Genomic DNA, 23,790 nt, shown 5'->3' with positions numbered 1-23,790 from the left:
CGTTAAGATCTTCCAAACGGGTATGTTCACTTCAATTTTTGTACTAAGCTTTATATTCGGTTTCTTGTTTTCTGGAATTGATATACCAACGAACAATCATAAAGGGATTGATAATACAATTTATGGTATCGGTTCTTCATTTGTTTTCCTTTGATAAACTTGAAATTTCAACCTCAGACTCTCTCTCTCTCTCTCTCTCTCTCTCTCTCTCCCTATATAAATATACATCGTTTATAATTATGTTTGTGTATTTTATTGTCCATGATTATTAAAGAATCATGGTTGGCGTCATGCCAACTGTAAAGTAATACCAATGCGCACATATCCCTCTTCATGTAAGGATGAGCAGTTTGATTATCTCTTCAAACTATTTTTCTGCATATATATCTTATCCAAGTTGTTGGTGTGCACTCATTGTCAAGGTTGCCTCCAATTCTTTTTTTTTTGTTGAAAGGCATGTGTCTAATTCTTGATGTGGATGTAGACATGTCAAGTGTAATGTGTTGGTGTCTTCTAGAGTATAAACTTATGTGTGATAAAGTTTCTAACAAACTGTAATTGATTATATATAATTCAAAGCTCCTAAATGATATCATGAATTCCAAATTAACTTGCATATTAGATCAAACTTATCATAACTATATTATTTTATTTCCCGCTTACCTTTAGAAACTGTTTTGGTTTGGGTATATTTCATTTCTTTGCAATCAATAGTTTGTTTTTGAAATTAGATTATCAAATGTTTAGTTTGGTTTGTTTCTAAACAAGAAATCAAATAATGATAAAAGGAGATCTACTGATCGAGTACATTTGCAAATCAAGGTCATTCACCGTGGAAAATATAAGAGAACAAGAAAACCAGCAGAAACCTTAAGTGACTTGTTTTGATGCGTCTCCAATATTCTTAGAGCCGCTAAACTAAGAAACACGACAAGCCACAATAGATAACAAGTTTTGTGAGTGTCTAACAATTTGGACTATATTTTCTTTTTACTATACCATGTGGCTCCTTCATAAGAGATGATATATTTTTGTCAGAACTTTTGTTTCAAATACGTAAATACTCGACGAGAGCTTCCGTGCCGGAGGCATGGGTTAGGCCTAGTAAATTTACAAAGTATAATTAAGCAAGTGGAAATAGATATCTAAACAACATCAGTAACTTAGTTCTACAATAAGTTCTTCCAATGCAAAATGTAATGTCAAAATAAAGGAAACGGTTTTCATGCATGGTGATTCATCACAGTTCTATGCATGTTTAGAATTAATGCAGTTCAAACCACTTAGAGTTACATAATATAAAATTTGCATGTACATAGAGTTTGTGACTTAAGTAGAGATAGAGAGAGAAAGCAAAGAGAAGTCTGAGAATTAAAAAAGATACCCTTGAATTCCAATCACGGTTTGTGATAGGTTTAGTAAAGATGAACATGAAGCAGCCCAAAATATTCCCCTTCGGTTACCCTCCATGTTGTTTCTGCTAATCATTGAGAGATGATTATGGCGGTGATCGGATTTGGTGATTGGAAGAGGAGAGATGAGAAAGAAATTTAAAAAAAAAAAATTATTGTCGTCGGTAGAGGCAGTTCACCGGCAATATTTGTCTGTATGGAGAAGAAATGGAGAACAAAATTTTATTCTCAATAACAATTAGAAAATATATTGGTCAACTAAAGTTGACTATTTTTTATTAATTAAGTCTTTGCACTCCGGATAATTTTCTTATTTCTCCAAATCAGCGGTCTTAATATATTATTAAAATTACGAGATATAAAAAGTGGAATATTTTATATTTATGAGAAATTAGTCATATTCATAGTATACATACATATAATCAAATAAAAAAATAAATCTAATGCAGTAAAAGTTCCACTTCTACATTTTCTTGTTTACAAAAATATTGTAGTTTGGATGAAAATGTAATGATAAATATGTTAATTTGTAGTTGATCATGAATTGTTCTTTCTCGGGAGCAGGAATAAAAGAAGAAGCAGGAAAAACAACAACTTCCGGCGGAAAATACAAGTAGTGGTGGGAAGTGGGAATAAAGACAGAAATGGAACTGAGAAAAATTAGAAAGATCGCATATTGGAGAAAGAATTGGAGAAACTAGAGTATGAACGTAATGAATCATGAATCAGGATGAAGGAAGAAATTAATTGAAAATACTCAGATGAACTCCTTCTATCCGTTATTGTCACATGTCCCTTAAATTCTTTTTCCCTCTCTTCCATCTCATCACCTCTCCCTGCCACGTCATCCCTCTCTGACTTCTCATCATCTTCTCCGATAAAGTCGTCGAACGAGAAAAATTTCCGACGACCTTCATCCTTGAAAAAGAAATTGTTTCCTTTTTCTCTCTCCCCTCTTGGGGAAACCCAAACCCTTAAAACAGTACCATTCCAGTATCAAGTTCAGACACCATTGGGATATTAAGTTAATGAGTTGGAAAACAACTATATTCCTAATCAAGAAATATCTTTTGGAACATCATTAGGGGAGGAAGTTACTGAAATGGCGAACACCGAGGATAGCTACCGCCTTAATCAGGGATCTCTTGAAGCACCATATCCATATGAACATGAAGTTTATGAAATGGAGGATATCAATAACCCTAATCAAGAAATATCTTTTGAAATAGAAGTTTATGAAATGATGAAAATAAGTGAAGAGAACTATCATCCTGGTCAAGAAATACCAGTTGAGACACCACCATTTTAATATGAAGCTCAGCAAATGGAGGATAACACTAATCAAGATATATCGGTTGAGAAACAACCATTAATCCAGCAAGAAATGGACAAACCTGATGCAAAAGAAATAGCATATGATGATTTATCATTTGTTTTCCAAGAGTTCAACATCTCTATGATTTACTAGAAAGTGACGATTAATTGGTTATTATATGAACATCCCTACAATCCTGAAAACCGACCTTGTTGAGCATTCTAACCAAGTAAACGACTTGGAGACCCACAACAGTAATGAAGTTGAAGCTTCAGATCTAGGGTTTAGGTTTCCCCCTAGTGGAGAAAGAGAGAAAAAAGAAACCAAATATATATATATATATATATATATATATATACTAGGGTATAGCCCGTGCCTCCCGACACGGCAACCTTGGTATAATGTTATGTCCTGGTCTTGCGTTACTCAGTGAAAGGTTTAGAAGGTGGTTAAGCAAAATCGAGATGTGTAGAAATAAAATAAAAATTACATAGGGAAGAGAGCAAATACACATGAAAAAGGACATGAAATTGTACAAACTTTCTATATTTATCTACCAGATTGGCTAGTTGCTTTCGTGGCTCAAGTAACAACATGATACAAGCGTACAAAAATGAAGTGACTTTACTGAAGAACATAAACAATTACAAATAAATTTTATGAAAAACAAAAACGTACGTGAATCAAACTTAGACAATTTAGGTCTTTTTCAATTTAACAAAAAAAATAACAAATAACCATACCAACAATACCCAAAAACATACATATCCATAATGTGTTAGGACTGTAGTAACCAAATGTGTAAATGTGTTGCCCATTAAATGAACCAAAAGAAGTCAAATAGTTCAAACTCACATGTGTAAACGTGATGTCCATTAAAATGAACCAAAAGAAGTCAAATAATTCAAACTCAAATGAAAGTACACATATTACAGTAGGATTATGGGCAAAACAGAGATTTTGTTACTTTTAATTAAGAACAAATTCACCACGTTTCTGTATCTTTATATAAATTAAGATCATGAAACACAAGTAGAATGTAGTCGAAACGAAAAAAAGTACAGTAGAACATAATTATAATTCTTTGATAACCATATACATCATACACGATAATACATTTTCTTAACAATTACAGATCAATTAATGATAGTTTTTTTCCTCTCGCTTACAATGCTTACTTTCTACAGTAAATTAGATTCACCAAGAATGTTCAACCATAAACAACAAATCAGCAGCATAACTCATTGCATTGTCACCATTTTCTTCACCATACTCATAGGCAACCATAAATTCCACCCATGATGCCTCATGGTCCAAGAGTACGATGACTGTCAACCTTCTCCGCAACCATTTACATCCTCGCTTAACCATATGACAGTAGACAATTCCATATTTGTTTCAATGGCTCAGCCTGACAGCATATAATGTGCAAAGGGAGAAAGACTTAATTCTACATTACCAGATCCTATCTCATTGACAATGGCTTAAGCGACCTGTGATGCGAAAAGACCGAGATTTTCTCCATATCCATTAGTTCGGTCATTGATTTGATTTTTCATAAACAAGTCGATTAGGTAGCCATTGCTAATGACCACATCAAATTTCCACTCCGTCAAAACCTTCACACAACAAAGTTAGCCTTATTAGAAGGTATAGAGTTCATTAGATACAAAAATAAAATAAAAGTTTCATCATTGAGTAAAGATTTTTTTTCCCATAATAGAACTTCATAACTGTTTTTCAATCTTTTAATTAGCTTTGTTCTTGTGCCATGATAAAAAAATTAATGCAAAAGTTTCCGTTAGGTAAGAAAAATATAACGGGCTCTATAGCGTTCCTTGCAACCACTCTGAAGTCATGAATTATTTGTGGAATGTCATCGATCCTTAACTTTCGTGGAAAATTGAATTCTGTTGAGTTCCCATTCAATCGACGTTGGGGTACCAATGGCATTTTACATATACATGGTAGATCGAAGGAACATGTATGCATCTGAGTAATCGTGTAGTTCCAATACTTGCTTAAGCTAGGCATTTAAGGATTTGTTTTGATTGTCATTTCGAAGGTTGAGAGGTTTATTATTTATTTGTAAAAGACTAATGTTGTTATTTTGCTGAATGCCATCACCAAGTAGCTTTGATGTAGTAACTCAGTTGGAAAAGACTATTGAAATTAAGGAAGAGACTCATGGTCATTAATTAAAGGAAAATGTTACAAGTTTGAAGCTAAGCTGAACAACAAATTCTTCCAACATGCCAAATTTGGCAGTAGAATACACCCCCTTTGGCATGAACATTGTCCACAATAAGTTTGCGTGCTTCTACTAGCTTCTTTATCCAAATACAAGGCGTATCTTCATACCTGAAAGAATGAATGAAAAGATATAAATAGTCAGTCTCAAAGAGGCCTTAAACGATATAGAACAAGTGTATAACTATTGTGCTTGGAATTCCAATCTAAATGACAATCTAGTTAACAGTGTTTCATAACTTCAATGGTCCAAGAACGTTCATATCATGGGTTCATATCAGTCGAAATTCTCATAGACATGCAAGTTGCCTACTCAAAACCTTGTATCTCTTACTGATTCAAGCTATCATTTAGATGCAGCCCACCTAAGAAGTGCTTTAATACATTTAGGTTGAAATTTATTAGCTAAATTATTTTTTCAACATAATTTCCAATTTACAAGTTACCAGCAAACATCTCAATTACAATGGAGCACATAGTTGGTAGGGTTAAGCCTTTCACTTTGACCTAAGAATACCATGGCCTTGGATTGGAAGAAGCTTCGGCCACCAATCTTACATGCTTCAGCAACATCTTAACTTCAATATTTCAAGTATCAATTCGCCTAATTTTTTCAGCAGCTGTACTGCATTCTCGAACTTGCTGGTTTTTTCATCATATATTCACTCAATCATTTTCAAGACAATTAGAATTATATATATATATATATATATATATATATATATATAGAGAGAGAGAGAGAGAGAGAGAGAGAGAGAGAGAGAGATAGGGACGAGAGTTAACATTTTGAATGCCATATCGACTTGGGCTCGGACGAAAAATGCTTAACGTTCAAAGAGCATCCCAAAGATCAATGTCTTTCTTTGAGCACACGAATGGAATGTATGAAGTTCGAGTATGTTTGATAGATTGGTATTAGCTTCCTGAAGATGATGGAGTTTCCATGAGGCTTTTGTTTTGCATACAAACAACTCCAAGTGCAACTCACTATCGTCCTTTTAGATGTATGTTTCTTCAAATTAAAATAGTCTATCAGAACGAAACTTAAACAAAGAAATGAAGCCTCGATTAGGGGGTATACAAGTAACCTATATGAGTATAACCTAATACAACAGAGATCATAATTCAAGCAAACAATCCAAAGAAGAATACCAATAAAAATAAGTGATGATCAGGGTCTAGATTCTGTTAGATTTCAAAGAATTGAAAAATGCTTCTCACCTCTATGAGAATTGGATTCAAATAGACTGTTGACTTATTGAAATTGTCGATGCAGATTCAATTCAAACATCTATTGAAACTCATTGCCGGTAGAGACAGATAGACAAGAGTGTATTTCCTATTCTTCGTCACGAGAGAAAGCCTGCTGTGCTTTTTTCTGCAAAAAACAGTCAAACCATAAACCATTTCTATCTGAGAGATTACAGAAAAAAAAATTGGTGGATCAGGAGATGTGATAAAACTTACAGGAGATGTGAAAAGTGATTTAATCCAGATTAGGCAAGATTAAGAGCATTTAGTACAATAGTTGGTAACTGAAATCCTAAACCAAAGAATAAATACACCAGCGTTTAAGAAGAAGGTAATGGTTTGAGAGGTTGGGAGATCTAAAGCCCCTTCAACTTATGGGAATCCCAGAAAACCCTCACTCATGAACCCATAACAGTAAAGTAAACGAAAACCATAAAATTGAGAGAAAGGAGATTGTAAAAATTAAGAGAAAGAAGATTGACTAATACCTTAACTTAATCTGGATCTCCCAGTCTGATTCTGAAATGAGAGATAGAGATAGAAAATCGAGAGAGGGGAAGAAAGAAATAAAGAGAGAGTATGTAATACTGATGGAAAGTGCAAGGAAGAAATATTAAGATTTAAGCGTACGTGGGGATCCGGGATTTGAAGGAAAGTAACGGATGGAGTTAAAGAGTCACTCCTCTTCCCGATTTGAAGAGTTATTTTTTATTTTTTTCGATTTGAAGAGTTTGATATGATTTAAATGGTAGGATTTAATCTGACCCAAAACAAAGGCTAGATTTCTGAGGGTTTAAAAACTCACTGAACGAATAAAAAAAATAGCGAGGAGGTAAGAAATCTGAAGGCCAATACTAAAAGATAAACTAAACAAACGGCTGGATTTATGCAGGAGTGTGTCCCAGTCAGCACCCATTCACCTGTTTTATTATATAGATATTCCCCCCGTGGAGAAAGAGAGAAAAAAGAAATCAAAATATATATATATTTTTAAGTACGAAGGTCGCCTGAAATTTTGGTCGGTCAGTGACCTTATCAGAGAAGATGATACCTATCATGTATGTACAAGTTTTTACGATAATGTTAAAATTATTTTATCAATTATTTATTGTTTTTTATGTCTCGATTTGTTTCATTGTTATATACATTTTTTCAATTTTAAAACTAGTGGGGGTATGGTATTTTTTTTTAAAATCTGAAAACGGAGGGATGTTGATGTTGGAAATGAAAGAATGCACCACTTTTCTTTGGCATTTACCGCCATGCACATAGTGAGACTTGGTGAATGGGTATGATATCCATTATGGATGGATACATCCCATCTCTTCCTTTAATATAAATTAAGTGCCTTCATCATTTGGACAGGAGATCCAACAGAATTTCTCTCTCTCTTGTTTTCATTTTCTAAAAATCATACCAACAGTCAAAGTGTTTTTGGAATTTCTATCAAAATATTTTGGCAAATTGAGTGTCGTATTCTTTTTGGCATTATCAGTTATATATTTCGGAGTGTTCTGGGACTTGGTCAAGGCATACATACTTTGAACTAAGATAGTTGTCAAAGACTTCATCGTATCCTGAAGGCATAATTCCATACCCGTTGTGTACTCATGGTTTTACCAGAAGAGGGTGAATTACTCTCTAAAAGAATCGATACTATCGAACTTTGAAGTTTCGTGTATAACAACATCAATACATCAATTTGTGTTTTTCCATTTCAATTATTAGCAATATATTTTTTAACACAAGTATACTGGTTTCTCGAATGGACCAGCGTGGCCGTGCTCTACCATTGAGCTAGTAGACTGTCGACCAAGCCCCAACGGGGGGCTTGTTGTCCCAAAAGCAAGAGTGTCTCTCTTTTCCCTTTACATTCCTATGTCTTACTAAATTATTTCAGTCAATCAATATCGATTTTTTTTAGAGGATGATGTGTTAATTTCAAAAAAACCTCTCTTCCATTTTTGTCTAGCTCATAGAGAGCGGGGTGAGAGTGTTAGCTGGAACTTGAGACACTTATCAATATGAGTTTATAATGGTAAGTGTATATAAAATTTGATATTTGGAGTGACACTTTTAATTGAAAACTACATATGGGTGGTGGCCTTTAAGAGCAACTCTAATCCAAGAGGGGCTTAGGCCTACAAAACCATTTTCTCTATCCCAAATTAAATCAAGGTGTTCAACATCAAAAAGTAACTCTAACCTAAGAGGATGTTAGGCCTAAGATTTGTGCATGTATAAGAAATAAGTGCGTGAATATTTTGTGGGTGTGTGAAAAACGTGTGTGGTCTTGTGTACGTGCGAAACACGTCTATATACTATTTTCAAATAAGAAAAATTCAGATTTTGAAATTTCTACCTTTTCTACTCAATCGATTTTCATATATTTACGTCTACCATCTACCCAACTAAAACATGAATACGGGTACCTTCAAACTTTTAACTATATCTACTCACCTAATAACCATATTAATTGGTCGTTGGGAAATTTATGACTGTTTTGCAAGTTTTAGCAGACGAAAAAAGGGCGGTGACTATATGAGCTTGAGCTCATACCAGGAGGTAGCGGTGATTATATGAGCTTGAGCTCATACCAGGAGGTATGAGCTCTAGCCATCTACGATTGGGATTACCCAAAGAAACCGTGAGATGTTGAAAGTTTAGAGGGATACAGTTCATATCCCTTATTTTTCTCCATATATTTAGGCTAGTAACTATTGTTCATGAAAATCCAATTATTTACTAAGTTGCCACTAGTGCACTTTTTCACATTCACTGATTCAATTCGTGCCCTTCTTTTAGGTGGATGTTTTTAATTAATTGACATCCAATATAGCCACATTATTTTATTTTCTTTCAAACGGACCCCGTTTATTACGTTCGCTTAGGGTCCCCAAAAGTCAGAACTGATACTTAAAAGTTTTTGACGTCGTTGTCGGTGATTGATTTTACGAATTGATTTAAACTAGTTGGTTAGGAACCTATTTACTTTATAAAAAAAATAAAAATAAAAATAATTTTTATTTTATTTTTGGGATACTTATAAATTTTGGAAAATTTATGACTGTTTTGCAAGTTTTAGCAGACGAAAAAAAGGGCGGTGATTATATGAGCTTGAGCTCATACTAGGAGGTATGAGCTCTAGCCATCTACGATTGGGATTACCCAAAGAAACCGTGAGATGTTGAAAGTTTAGGAGGGATACAGATCATATCCCTTATTTTTCTCCATATATTTAGGCTAGTAATTATTGTCCATGAAAATCCAATCATTTCCTAAGTTGCCACTAGTGCACTTTTTCACATTCACTGATTCAATTCGTGCCCTTCTTTTAGGTGGATGTTTCTAATTAATTGCCATCCAATATAGCTGTTATAAATCTTTGATTTATGGTGGCTGACCACCACACTTTGGTAACTCCCACCACCATAAGTTCTCCACCATTATTTGTATTCAAGCACCATTGATTATATGTAACTCTTGTATTAGATATGTAACTCTTCAAAGGCCTATATAAAGAGGTCTCTAGCTAATGTAGCAATGTACCAAACTAGTGTACCAATGTACCTAATATACCAATATATCAAAGTAGAGAAATCATCTACAAACATAAGAATACAATTCTAGTTCTTCTTGTCTACAATCTCTTGGTTAATATATTTCTATTGTTTTTCTTCTTCCCTCCTTTATTTTTCACAACACGTTATCAGCACGAATTGCTCTATCATCAATGATCAAAGGGAAGAAGAAAGTTTTCACTTATTGATCAAGATACAAACAAATCAAACATGGGTAAGTTTGGTCAATTGTAATTGGTAAATCAAAAGGTATTTGCACATTTCTTTGTTGAATTTTTAAGCTTGTTATTCTTATTTATCTCTAACCATTGATTTTGTGATTGTTGAGGCATAGTGAATCATATCAAAAGGATATTAGAGTTACATAGCTGATAATGATGAAAAGGTTGGTATTGATCTATTAATAAGGATATTTCCAAAGTGGATATTTAACCATCAAAATTTGGCTAAGATCAACATCTATTGGTATTACCAAACCTGAAGTTTGGTGTATATACTTCTTCAAATCTAGACATTTCTAAAATGATTATTAGAGTAAAAAAAAAAATCTCAAAGGATGTATCCCTTATGAGTCGGTAAATTGTCACCTAAAAGGGTAAACCCTTGAAAAAACAAATTTATCTACGCATTCCTGAAGAAAGACAAATACTGACTTTTCAGTATTGGAATTATTTTCCATTGATTATTAAAGGATTATAATTGAACCATGGTAAGAAAAATCCTACACCGAGTTCAGATTGGAAATAGAGTGACAATATTGAGAATCTCATTTTACTATTCCAACATAGAGTTCAATTAAATTTGAAAAAGTTCTTCATCGTGGAACATGTTCTATCGAGCCAATATAAATTGGTATTAATCTCTTAACTAATGTTTGATTTTGTAAGATGAAAATTTAAGTGCCTATTTTGATAAATCTTTTACAGATCATGAAAGTCAATAATTTTTAAGATATGAATCTCAAGGATGATGAAATTATCTCATATAAATACTTCAATTCTCCCCTCTTATTAGATCTGTTAATAGAAATTCTTTCAGGGAGAAAAATTTAACCATCTGATTTTGGTTACAATGAAATTGAATCATCTATTTGTACATGAGATTACCAAACCTGAAGTTTGGTGTGTGTGAAATAAGTCTTCAAATCTCAAAATTTCTAGAAGAGTTTGAAGTATAAATTTTCTATGAGATGATAATAAATCAAATCACTAAAGGACGAAAATATACCACTATGAGTTGGTTAATCATCACCACGACAGTAAATCATTGCAGAACAAATTAAATTGGTTTACTCAATCCTGAAGAATGAAAAATATTGATATTTCAGTATTGGAATTACTTTCTATTGATTATTAAGAGTCCACAACTGAACTTGTAAGAAAAATACTTCATCGAGTTCAGATTGAAATGAAGTGGCAAAAATGAACATCTCATTTCACTGTATCAACATACAGTCTGATTAGATTTGAAAAAGTTCTTCACGGTGGAAGACAACCAATTTTTGTGAAATTCTTTTAAGGAGAATACAATATCACACCTTTGGTTGCACTTGTATCGCAATAAAATTTTCATCAAGTTGTGATAATATCTTCTTACGTGTCTATGGATGACGACGAGTTGAAAATTATTGGAAAATAAAATTTTTTGAATATCTGCTTTCATATTACACCTGAAGTTATAATACACAAAGAAAGTGATGATGGATTTTAATAAAAAAAAAAAATCGAATGAAATGACATCTCATATGTAATCAATCACACCTGAAGTTGTTATTAGAACAAATTGCTCACACCTGAAGTTGTGATTAGATAATAATTTTGGTCCAACAAATCATACGGTATAAAAATAGAAATCAAAATTTGCCTGAAGCAATTGATTTCCCTTTCGTCTATGTCGCCTCCTTGAAGTATGTGCACATAAATAAGACGAAAATCTATCGACATTAGGGGGAGGAAGTCCTATATTAAATGTCGTAAAATACTTGATATTGATCGAGTCCCCTCATTTGGAATCAATATACGAAGATTTATACCTCCAAATTTTAATAGTTTCCAGAGCTTAATATTCTCATACACGGATAAAGGTCATGGAAAATGATCAAAGCTAATCAAAGTAGCATTACTCCTAGAGGAATAATTTTATAAAAGAATCTTCCTGAAGAGGCTATAACATTAGAAATGAATATGTGATTCATATTCCTAATAAAATTCCTCGAAGAGGATATGTGTAAAAAGAGACATTGGTCTTTTACTTAGGCACATACATGAGATTATTAAACGATGTATGATGTTAAAATTTGAGAAATCAAATAAATCATTTCAGACGATGTATTTATGAAAATACTAGCTACTGGGAGCATGTTGATCCCGAGTTACTATAAGTAATTGGTAAAATTTTGATGAGATAGTTCATTATTTTTAGATTTTTTACAAAAATTTTAAGTGTTCAGACATGAAGTCGAAGCACCAACCAAGAGTTACCCTGAAGGTAATGAAGTAGACATATGTTAGAGTTGAATTATAAAGGATTGATTAATCCTATTGTGACTCCTGAAGAGTTTATCAAAGTTTGATAGTAGACTAGTAGAGTATTGAAAAAGATTATTCGAGCAAAGAAAAATTTGAAAATAAATATGTTCTGATATACTAAAAGGCTCCAACCTTAAAAGCAACTCATTTGTCTCGATCTATCATCTGTCATGAAATTAAATTCAGGTCCAGAAGTACCTAATATTTACAGACAATACATTACATATGTTGTAATGTGATTTCAGAAAACAACCATCATTCATGTATAAAATGTCAATCACGTTGTACTCTTTTTCCTTCGCTAAGGTTTTTCCCATAGGATTTTCCTTGTAAAGGTTTTAATGAGGCAACTATGCGTACTTGAAAATTGTTTTAATTTTTTAACAGTTGTAGTCTTTTTCCTTCGTTCAGGTTTTGCCCGATCGGATTTTCCTGACAAGGTTTTGGCGAGACAACAATATTTTAAAACAATAGTCATCGAATGATGAATTTAACACCTCCTATGCATGTCAAGTGGATTGTACAACGAAATGTGATAAGTACATCAATTTCACAAGATGTTATAGTTATCTTACTGATATACATGATACACAAATACGAATCACTAAATAGTGACTTCAATTGATATCCCAGAAGGATTTAACAAGCTTCAATTTAAAGTATACATGAACTTTAAGGCATTATATAAATGCAACTTGAAATGTCAAATGCTACTCATTATATTTTTGTGTATATATATACCAATAGGAAGATGACGATAAAAAGTTGAACAATGCCCTCAACCTTCATGAGGGGGAGCAAGTTTATGAAGACACTATATACTATATTTTCACAAAGTACTCTTTTTCCTTCGTTAAGAATTTTTCCCATAGGGTTTTTCTTAACAAAGTTTTAATGAGGCTGATTATGTGTTCATCAAAGATGTACATAAACAAAGAATTTGTACTCTTTTTCCTTCACTATGGTTTTGTCCCATTGGGTTTTCCTAGTAAGGTTTTAATGAGGCAATATCTGATGTGGTGGACATCCAGGGGGGGTGTTATAAATCTTTGATTTATGGTGGCTGACCACCACACTTTGGTAACTCCCACCACCATAAGTTCTCCACCATTATTTGTATTCAAGCACCATTGATTATATGTAACTCTTGTATTAGATATGTAACTCTTCAAAGGCCTATATAAAGAGGTCTCTAGCTAATGTAGCAATGTACCAAACTAGTGTACCAATGTACCTAATATACCAATATATCAAAGTAGAGAAATCATCTACAAACATAAGAATACAATTCTAGTTCTTCTTGTCTACAATCTCTTGGTTAATATATTTCTATTGTTTTTCTTCTTCCCTCCTTTATTTTTCACAACAATAGCCACATTATTGGATGATTCTTCTCCAAGTAATTTCATGTCTTAATTTTTATTTTTGTTTCCCAAAAAATTAGTATAACCTTTTATGGAATTTCACGATTTTATTTTCTATTTACTTATAGAGTTTCATTTTTTTTTATTTTTCAGTAGTTTGGAGAATTTCTTTAACTTAAAACTCATAACATGTTTAATTGCTCCACAATTTTAACTTTTTTTTACCCCATCAATTGTCGAAATTGAACAAATATGAAAAAAAACCACCATAGAAATAAGTGATAAAAAAAAATTAACAATTTGAGACCATAATCATATAGTTCATAAATTAAAATTAGTTGAAAATTAAACTCATAATTTGACAAAGTATTTGCAAAATTCTTAGTAAAATTGATTATCTACTAGAGAATTCCATGCCTCACTTTTCGGTCCAACCCAATCTGCCCATTCAAATGCACAAGGTAGACAATATCGATGCCAACCTTTATATATTTTTTGAATTGGAGCATATTATTTTAGAATTGCCTTGACAAAGTGATTTTTCCTCTCGGATATTACAATTGCAATAATCTTTGGCTCTTCTGAAACACCACCCCTAAGTGGTGGATACGTAACATTTTGAGTTTCTGATAGCACACACAAAGTACAGTTGAAAGTAGTAACAAATAAACAACCCATATCAGGTAAAGTAAACCAATGGCCCTCACCACAATATTCTTCGTAATAGTCAAGTAGTTTTTGGATATATATGTATCGATCAAAACCCATATGCTCAGAAAATATAACTTCATTTTCTTTTAATGTCTCAAGCATTTTCTTACGAATAATTACCCACCCATCTTCTTTGTTCAAACCTAAAAGTTCTGCACAACACCTGTATCCACAATGTCCATCCCCTGCAACATCCTCTAACCTTTCAATCACATGTTGTTTAACCTTTACACCCAATTCGGACAATAAACTCTCTAACACCCATTCATCAGACACATCTTTTAATATGAAATCTTGACTTACATAACCCATCTTTTTTGTGTTTTGGTTATGACAACTTAACGATTGGTCAAAATCTTTATCAATATCGGAATAAAAAGAAATTATTTTCCTGTCCCATTGTGAGGTGTTGTCTTTTATTTCATGTGGAAGATCCTCGTTAAGGTCGGGTAAAAGAATTTTCTTCTTCTTATTCACTGCATGAGCATCAACCATGTAGGGACCCTTCAAATAATAAAGACCATTAGTGAATTAAAAACAATTCTTTCTAATTACGTATAACTTAAAACTATTGTTACCTGACTCATTAGAATGTCGTTACTTTTGGTAGAAATTATGTGTTTATCATTACCACTGCGACATAAAATACAAGTTTAAAGTTGGTAAGATTTTTTTCGTTGATTCTAATAAAATTTATACTATATTCTAATTAATACTTGACTGAGTGTTGTAATATTTCTGGCTTTTCTTCTTTTTTTTGTATTTAGAGAAATCTTCTTTGATGTTGTGTGCATGCTCCGTAAGCTACACAAATACCGAATAAAAATTACCAATATTTTAACACACTGTGTCAAGATAAACACTTTATTAGGGACCATAAATAACAAACCTCTCCGCAACCCCTTTAGATTTTCTTTTTGCACTTTGATCAACAATCTTCTTCGGCAACCGATCAATCCAAGATTTTATTTTTTTTCTCCGGCCTTTGTGCTTAACAAGAGGTGGTTTTAGCAATTGTATTTCTCCTTCGGTGAACTGTTAATCGTACTTTCTTTAGATATATTAGTTGTCTCATTCTTCATTGCACTTTCGACTTCTTCTAATGCATTATGTAATATATTCATTGTCACCTTATGCAATTCAATAGATGTTGCACCTTTAGTTGAAATATTAATTGCTTGTTGACAAAGTTTACTATATCTAATAGTAACACTTTCATTCAAGTCACATATCACTTCTTTGCCTTTTTCATCGATCACCGGTCCATATTTTGCATATATTGTCCATCTCTTTAATATGTACTGGATTGGAATACTTTGAACATCTTCAACTAAAAAGATCTTAAGAATATGTCTACATAAATAACCTGCAAATTCGAAAAGTTGACAACTACAAATTGTAGACATGTCAAGAGAGTCAAAAGTGACCATACGTGTTGCTTGTTTGTATTCTGGTCTCCATACATAATATCTAGATTTTGTCCCATCTCTTCCTACGAATTCACGTCGGTATGAAATACCCTCGAAAAGTTGACTTTGAAATTTTTAAAAGATGGTTCTTGTGTAAATTTTTGCTGCTTGTTTCTCAATATTTACTGAAAATCTCAAAGCTCTTGTTTTATGATTGATCTCGTAGTCTTCATCATTTTGCGCTTGTCTTCTAGCTAATACTGCCCTTTCATATTCTTTAATAAATTCAGCTAAAGGTAAACTCTTTTTCAAGTACCCATCGAATAAGGAATGGATACTTTCACTACGTTTAGTTGTATACATTGCTGCGCAAAATATATCTCTTGTATAAACTGATGCCCATTTTTCTTTTTCTTTTTTGAAATAACTTTGTCAATCAATTATTATTTTCTAAATTTTATCTTTTCAACATTGCTTCCCATTTAAGTGAAACTCTTCAATTGTCTCATTTCCGTACAAACAATTATTAAAATCACGAGTAAAACCCTTGTGTTCATGAATAATATGAGGTAAATTCTTCATTGCATTTTTACATATATGCCACAAACAATAACGATGTCACGTACCTGGTAATACTCTCGCAATGGCATTCCCTATAGCAGATTCTTGATCAGTAAGAATCACTTTTAGTTGTTTACCGTTCATTGATCTCATTCATGTTTCCATTACCCACACGAAAGATTCTTCTGATTCATTATAAACTAATGCACCACCAAATAATATTGTTTGACAACGATGGTTGATGCCGACAATTGGGACAAAGGGCATGTCATACTTGTTCGTTCCATATGTAGGATCGAAACAAACAACATCTTCAAAGTAATGGTAATCCATCCTTGACCTAGTATCAGTCCAAAAAAACTTTGTTATTTAACCTTCTAAATTAACTTGAATAGATAAAAAAATGACGGGTTCTCCATATGTTGACGTTCAAAATAATCAAGTAAAGCTTCTGCGTCACTCTTTACATGCTCTTCTTTCCTCTTTGCATTAAAGAAATTTCTCGCATCCCTTTCTGTAAATCCAACATTGCGGATACTTCCAGCTTCACGCGCCATATAATTCATCATAAGATTTGTTTTCATACCCGCTGAACGCATGTTATTTATCATTACTCCTTGACCTTCTGTTATCTTTCTTTGTGATCGAAGTTTATGTCTTTTGCTTGGAGTCACAAAATTGTGATTGTGTTTTTCTACAAATTGAGTAACTACCCATTTAGTTTCTGCTCTCAATCTTATAAAAATCATTGTTTTGCAATCCGTTCGTGTCTCACAATGATTCTTTTTTTTGTCTTTAACTTTTTCAGATGAAGTAGAGTTACACAATCCCTGTAGTGAACAACAATACTTTCGACCTATTATTGTGTTGGTGCGGTTGGATTTACACGTTGAAAACTTTCGGACACTAAATCCCATCTTGGATGCATATTGATTATAGAAGTTGTAAGCTTCATCAGGAGATTCAAATTCCATGCTAATATACGACCTAAATTCATTTATCTCATTATGGATATCATCGTATTTTTCTTCTTGAACATCTCTTTCTAATTCTTCATGTTCTTCGTTGTTTATATGAGTTAATTCACCATCTCTTTCATGTGCAATGTAAATTTCATCTTTTTTCTCACTATCAATATCTATATGTTGGGGTTCACCCTCATTAATATTGAGAAACGTACCATTTTGTGGAAGCATGTTATCGGAGATGGAAGAACTTGTTTACAGTAGAGGCTAATTACTGTGAGATTTCGTGAAGAAGTAATTTTTTTGTATAGTTAAAAGTTAAAATTTCGATGCAATTAAACATGTTATGAGTTTTTAGTTAAAGAAATTTTCCAAAATACTGAAAAAAAAGAAACTCTATAATAAAATAGAAAATAAAATCGTAAAATTTCATTAAAGGTTATTACTAATTTTTTTGGAAACAAAAATAAAAATTAAGACATGAAATTACTTTGGAGAAGAATCACCCAATAATGTGGCTATATTGGATGGCAATTAATTAGAAACATCCACCTCAAAGAAGGGCACGAATTGAATCAGTCAGTGTGAAAAATTAGTGCACTAGTGGCAACTTAGTAAATAATTGGATTTTCATGGACAATAGTTACTAGCCTAAATATATGGAGAAAAATAAGGGATATGAGCTGTATCCTTCCTAAACTTTCAACATCTCTCGGTTTCTTTGGGTAATCCCAACCGTAGATGGCTAGAGCTCATACGTCCCGGTATGAGCTCAAGCTCATATAATCACCGTCCCGAAAAAAATCAAAAGTAGAAAGAGTGGAGCAAAAAACAAAGATTTAAGAAGTTTAAAAACTTTTAGTTCAGATTTTTTTTTTTTAGAAACTTTCATTTTAGCTAATTTAGGAGTAGTTATAGAGTTTTGTTGTAATTAGTTTTGATCTAAATTTGGGCACACGTTTAATAATTAGGAAAGAAGGGCGACAAATATCTTGTCTCGGCCTCTCGGTTTCGTACACTAACAGGGTAGTTGGTTGGTCGAGTCGACTACAACTAATTCATCCACCATCTTGAATGGAAAGTACGTTTTTCTTATTACCGACCAATTTCCTCAAAGTAGGTTGTTGATTGTTCTTGTGTGCATACTTATTTGAGGAACTGCGTGGTTTGATTGTTTTAGTAAGGGCACTTAGCCATTACAAAAAAGTCGGATTTCATCACCGGTTCCTTGCCCACGTAGAATTCGTCATTATATGCAATCCCAACCTTACTTAAATTTAAAATGATTTAGACATTGGCCTTAGGGTGACGAGCTTATAGGACATGCTTAACAAATCTCGGACTCGCATGTTATTTTGCTACTCCTAGGAACAGGGAAACGAGTCAATCTCTATAATTCTTTTCTAAAGCCGCCTCGAGAAGAGAAAAAGTTGTCAGGTGAATGGTTATCACACCTTTTATAGCTGGTTGTTCAAAAGAGGATTCTTGATCCTTGTACCGTGATGGAGTAACCTTGATAAATCATAGATCAAACTTTGCTAAGAAGTAGGAGATGTCGATATTAATTTAGGTGAAATTGACAACCCCCCCTATTGCTATTAGATTGATTTTGTTTAGTCAGTTTCATTGTATCTTTTCTTTTAATTTTGGGTCTTCGTATCGCTAGTAAACTTGAACAGTTGATTGTTTTTTTCTTTTACCCTCATTTTCAGAAATATTTCTCTCCATGCTCTTTCTCGTTGGGCGGACCTTCAACCTTCTAATCGAACACTAAAGATGTGTTGTGGCTTCTAGAAGGTGGTGGTCCGAATGAGGATTTGCTAACTTTGAGTCCTAAAATTGACATTATTATATTTTGATACAATGAAATCTTCCGGATTCTATAGAAAAATCATAATTTTAGTTGTGGTGCGATTTGCTAAGAATTGATATCGAATTGATTTTGTAAGATTTAGTTTCTTGAAATGAAAAAGGTACGTAGTGTGGTTGAAACATGTGCCACGTAGTCATCTTTATCTTGGATGCCCTAAATTTGACAGTATAAATACTAGTTTATGAACTTCTCGTAGAGCAGCCGTCACCACATTCCTCTATGATTCCTTGGTCTAGCCTATACCTCGTTGCAGTCATGCTAATAAAGACCAAACATTGGTAAAGTATTTGATTTCTTACAGTTTTGTTGTAGTTTACTATTGTCCTCAACAACTTCTTGCTTAGTTGGATTCTTACTCTGGTTATGTTTTTGTTGATTCTGAAATTTTATGGTTATTAAATTACAAGAAGATGACCAATGACACAATATGATGGAGAATCTGAAGGAAATGAAATTGTGTTACTAGAGTTCAATTTCACGTTTTACTTCGGTTTTGATGGTCTATTATCTTTTCTATCTTGTTTTAATTTAGAAGGCTATCATGTAACAGATCTAAGTGAAATTTATCATAAGTAAACCCTAGTTTAGTTTTCTCCATTGTTATTTTTTTTAGGTTCAAGATAAAGTCTAGCGGGAAAAAATCGATCATCGGATCAACGATTTACCATATTACTTCTTCTCGTGGTTATTCTCTCCCAAGGTTTGGTTTTCTTCCCTAGTATCATTCACCTTCAATGTCTACCTTCATATGCCATGAATTCCTCTGTACTAATATTAAATTGATTTAACTTTTTCAAAGCATGAGATCGAAAATATTGGCTCAGGATACATTTGGAATGAAAAATAAATATAAACTACCCAAAATGTTAATTAGATATATTATTTTATACACAAGTCACAGTTATGCATAACAAAACATGAAATTCTTAGTTATTTCAAGGGTTATTTTGCAAAAGGGTCATTGATAAGTACCGGGTTTTGCGAAAGGGGCATGACCTTTTATTTTTTGTAAAGGGGTCGTGGACTAAGTGTTGACCAGTTAAGTTCTAACACCGTTAAATTTTAATACCGTTAATCTAACTCCATTACTTAAGAATATATTATTGCATTTAAGAAATTTATACAATTTTGTCACTAAATTCGCAAATGTGGAAAATTAAGACTTCCACCTTGAAAAATATTCTTTTTCCACATTTTCTAGCGTTGCACATTTAAATAATAAATTCCATAATCTAATACATAATGAACAAATTATAAACAAAATTTTTATTCGACATAACCATGAGATAGAAAATCTAAAAGCACATGAAAATAACCATAAACTTTACTTTGTCTACTCAAGTTAAAGAGTTAGAAAGTAAAAAGAATTTAGGAAGTGTGATGAGGATCCGTAAAAAAAAGATTTTTTTTTTTTTAAACTAGAAAACTGACAAAAAAAATTTAAGATCTTCTCTCGTCGGCACAATCTTTTTGTAAAACTCAATCAACAACACGTCTTTCAATTTCCACTGAAAATCGAAGGTGGAAGAAAGAAAAAAAAAAGATGAACTGGAAGTGCTCTCTTCGTGCAAGAAAAAGTGACGGCATAAGTTTGATCAATAGGTCTTAATCATCCAAGACGAGGAATAGTGTCCACCGGATTCATTTGGGGTGACCTAGTTACATCTACATAACGATGTTAACAATTTATGTAATGTGATGTTAAATCTAACATTTATTTAACGGTCAATGTTAGTCCACGTTCTATTCGCAAAATAATAAATAATCATGCCCCTTTCGCAAAACCCGGTACTTATGTACGCCCCTTTTGCAAAATAACTCTTATTTCAAAGGACCATGGACGGATTTTTTTTTTTCTGTTGACAGTTTTTTTTTGCCAGCGCTTTGGGGAAAGCTAAAAAGTTTCCGGGGTGTGAAGACTTGGTCAAAAATTGGTCAAATTTGTTTGACAATTTTATTTAGGGGAAAGCAAAATAGCTTCTCCACCTCACCTCTCTCTCTCTCCACCTCACTTCTCTCTCTCCACCTCACCTCTATCTTCTCCGATTAGGTCGCCGGCCGGAAAATTTTCCGGCAGGCGACCATTAAAAAAAAAAAAAAAAAAAATTTTTTCACTCTCTCTCTCTAAACTCCGGCGAAGGGATTTCCCTTCGCCGGAGTCCCGGTCTGTTGAAGAACAGACCGGAACTGGTCTGTTCTTCAACAGGCCGCCTGTTGAAGAACAGACCAGATCTGGTCTGTTCTTCAACAGACCAGATCGGGTCTGTTGAAGAACAGACCAGTCCGGTCTGTTCTTCAACAGATCCGGCCTGTTGAAGACCGGATCTGTTGAAGAACAGACCGGACTGGTCTGTTCTTCAACAGACCGGAACTCCGGCGAAGGGAAACCCCTTCGCCGGAGTTTCTAGAGAGAGAGAGAGAGTGAAATTTTTTTTTTTTTTTAATGGTCGCCGGCCGGAAAATTTTCCGGCCGGCGACCAAATCGGAGAAGACAAAGAGGTGAGGTGGAGAGAGAGTGAGGTGAGGTGGAGAGAGTGAGGTGAGGTGGAGATAGAGTGAGGTGAGGTGGAGATAGATTGAGGTGAGGTGGAGTGTTTTTTTTTATTTCCCCAGAAAATCTCTAAAATTATGCATATTCCCTTTAAAATTTCACACCCCGGAAACTATTTAGCTTTCCCCAAAGCGCTGGCCTTTTTTTTGTTTGTTTATTATGCCTACTATATGTTTGGACTCAAAATGAGTTTTCTTACAAAACGCTATAATCAATATATAGATCTTGTTTCATGTTCGATGATTCAAATGTGGTCAGGATAGACTTCTCGGGAGATTTTTAGTTTTGCATTGACATGAAACCTCACTTTATTTTTTTGTTCTTTTTTTTTGTTGAATTACATGAAACCTCATTTAGTCCCCAAAAATCTTACAAACTTGTAACTCCATTCTTTAATTAATTTGCTGATTTAGAAAAGAGTGTACACAGAGTGGCCTTAATATTTTACTAAAATTATGAGATACAAAAGTGGGATATTTAAGATTTATTGGAAATTAGTCCATATACATAGTATACATACATAGGATCAAATAGAAAAATAAAACAAATGCAGTAAATGTTCCACTTTCTACATTTTTTTTACAAAAATATTGTAGTTTTGATGAGAATGTAATGATAAATAAGTTAATTCGTAGCTGATGAATGAATTGTTCTTCTCCCTCAGGAGCAGCAATAAAAGAAGAAGTAGCCAAAACAACAACTTACGCCAAACGAAAGAGACAAAATTGAGATCTAATGGTAGTTATGGCGAAGTTTGTATTTGAGAGCACCAACACAAAAGGAATACAAGTACTGGTTGGAAATGGGAATAAAGATAAAAATGAGACAGAGAAAAGGAAATGGACTATGATTTTAACCCTAATCAAGTGATGGAGACTCCATCAAGATGGGCCTCACGGCCGAACTAGTTAGAGGGCCTCATGGCCGAGTCAATTAGGGTTAGAGTTTAGGAGTTTTCATGTTTTAGTATTTCCTACTAAGTCTAGGTTTAGAAGTTTCTATATTTGAGTATCTTTGATATTTAGGAATCCTAATTTGAGTCTATCTAGAAGTTTCTAAGTTCCTATAAAAGGAAGTCATGTCTGTCCTTGTTATTCAGATCAGAGAATATTATGAATCAAGTTTATTGTTAATCAAGTTTACCGTTTTGTTCTTCACTTTATCAGTTTATTTACGTATTTTATCAGTTTATTTACGTATTTTATCATTGTTATAATGGTGGATTCCATTACTTTTACGCTTCCGCAACAATCTACATCATCAAGCAATGTCAATTGAAACAGTACCATTGGAGTATCAAGTTCAGACACCATTGGGATCGAACTAATCAAGAAATATCTTTTGGAACATCATTAGGGGATGAAGTTACTGAAATGGCGAACACGGAGGATAGCTACCGCCTTAATCAGGGGTCTCTCTTGAAGCACTGTATCCATATGGAGATGAAGTTCATGAAATGGAGAACATCAAAAACCCTAATCAAGAAATATCTTTTGAAATACCATTCAATATTGATGAAGTTTATGAAATGATGAACATAAGTGAAGAGGACTATTACCCTGGTCAAGAAATACCAGTTGAGACACCACCAATTCAACATGAAGCTCATCAAATGGAGGATAACCTTAATCAAGAAATATCAGTTGAGAAACAACCACTAATCCAGTTTCAAGAAATGGACAAACCTGATGAAAAAGAAATAACATTTGATGATTTATCATTTATTTTCCAAGACTTCAACATCTATGATTTACTAGAAAGTGATGATTATTGTATGAACATCCCTACAGTCTCGGAAACTGACCTTGTTGAGCAATCTAACCAGGTAAACAACTTGGAGATCCACAACAGTAATGAAGTTGAAGCTTATCATGGAAGATGATGAGGTGGCGAGAGAGATGACAATGCGGAAGGGGAAAAGGAAAAAAAATTTAACAGACATGTGACGGTAACAGAAAAGGAGACTTTCTGGATATTTTCGATAAAGTAGGGGGCTACGCGAAAAGTTTGTCAAAAAGT

General features: G+C 33.3%; 2 long non-coding RNA genes across 3 annotated transcripts; one reads left to right on the top strand and one right to left on the bottom strand.

Moving 5' to 3' along the window:
* Window positions 1-3,838: 3,838 nt before the first annotated feature.
* LOC147564020 (uncharacterized) lies at window positions 3,839-6,821 on the bottom strand. 2 transcript variants are annotated; one of them, XR_015236742.1, is made up of 5 exons: window positions 6,717-6,821; window positions 6,445-6,520; window positions 6,199-6,355; window positions 4,943-5,088; window positions 3,839-4,346 (listed from the first exon to the last, which is right to left on the bottom strand). It is a non-coding gene; the product is annotated as an uncharacterized LOC147564020 (long non-coding RNA). The 2 variants fall into 2 exon arrangements; XR_015236740.1 differs by lacking the exon at window positions 3,839-4,346 and having other exon boundaries at window positions 4,900-5,088.
* A 12,590-nt stretch (window positions 6,822-19,411) lies between these two features.
* On the top strand, window positions 19,412-22,928 carry LOC147564019 (uncharacterized). Its single transcript, XR_015236738.1, has 3 exons — window positions 19,412-19,498; window positions 19,834-19,920; window positions 22,436-22,928. It is a non-coding gene; the product is annotated as an uncharacterized LOC147564019 (long non-coding RNA).
* Window positions 22,929-23,790: the final 862 nt, after the last annotated feature.

Source organism: Eschscholzia californica, unplaced genomic scaffold (assembly GCF_041429995.1).
Source record: "Eschscholzia californica isolate CP2 unplaced genomic scaffold, dmEscCali1.0.p SCAF_1, whole genome shotgun sequence".
NCBI lineage: Eukaryota > Viridiplantae > Streptophyta > Magnoliopsida > Ranunculales > Papaveraceae > Eschscholzia > Eschscholzia californica.
This window is presented reverse-complemented; position numbering and strand designations above follow the sequence as displayed.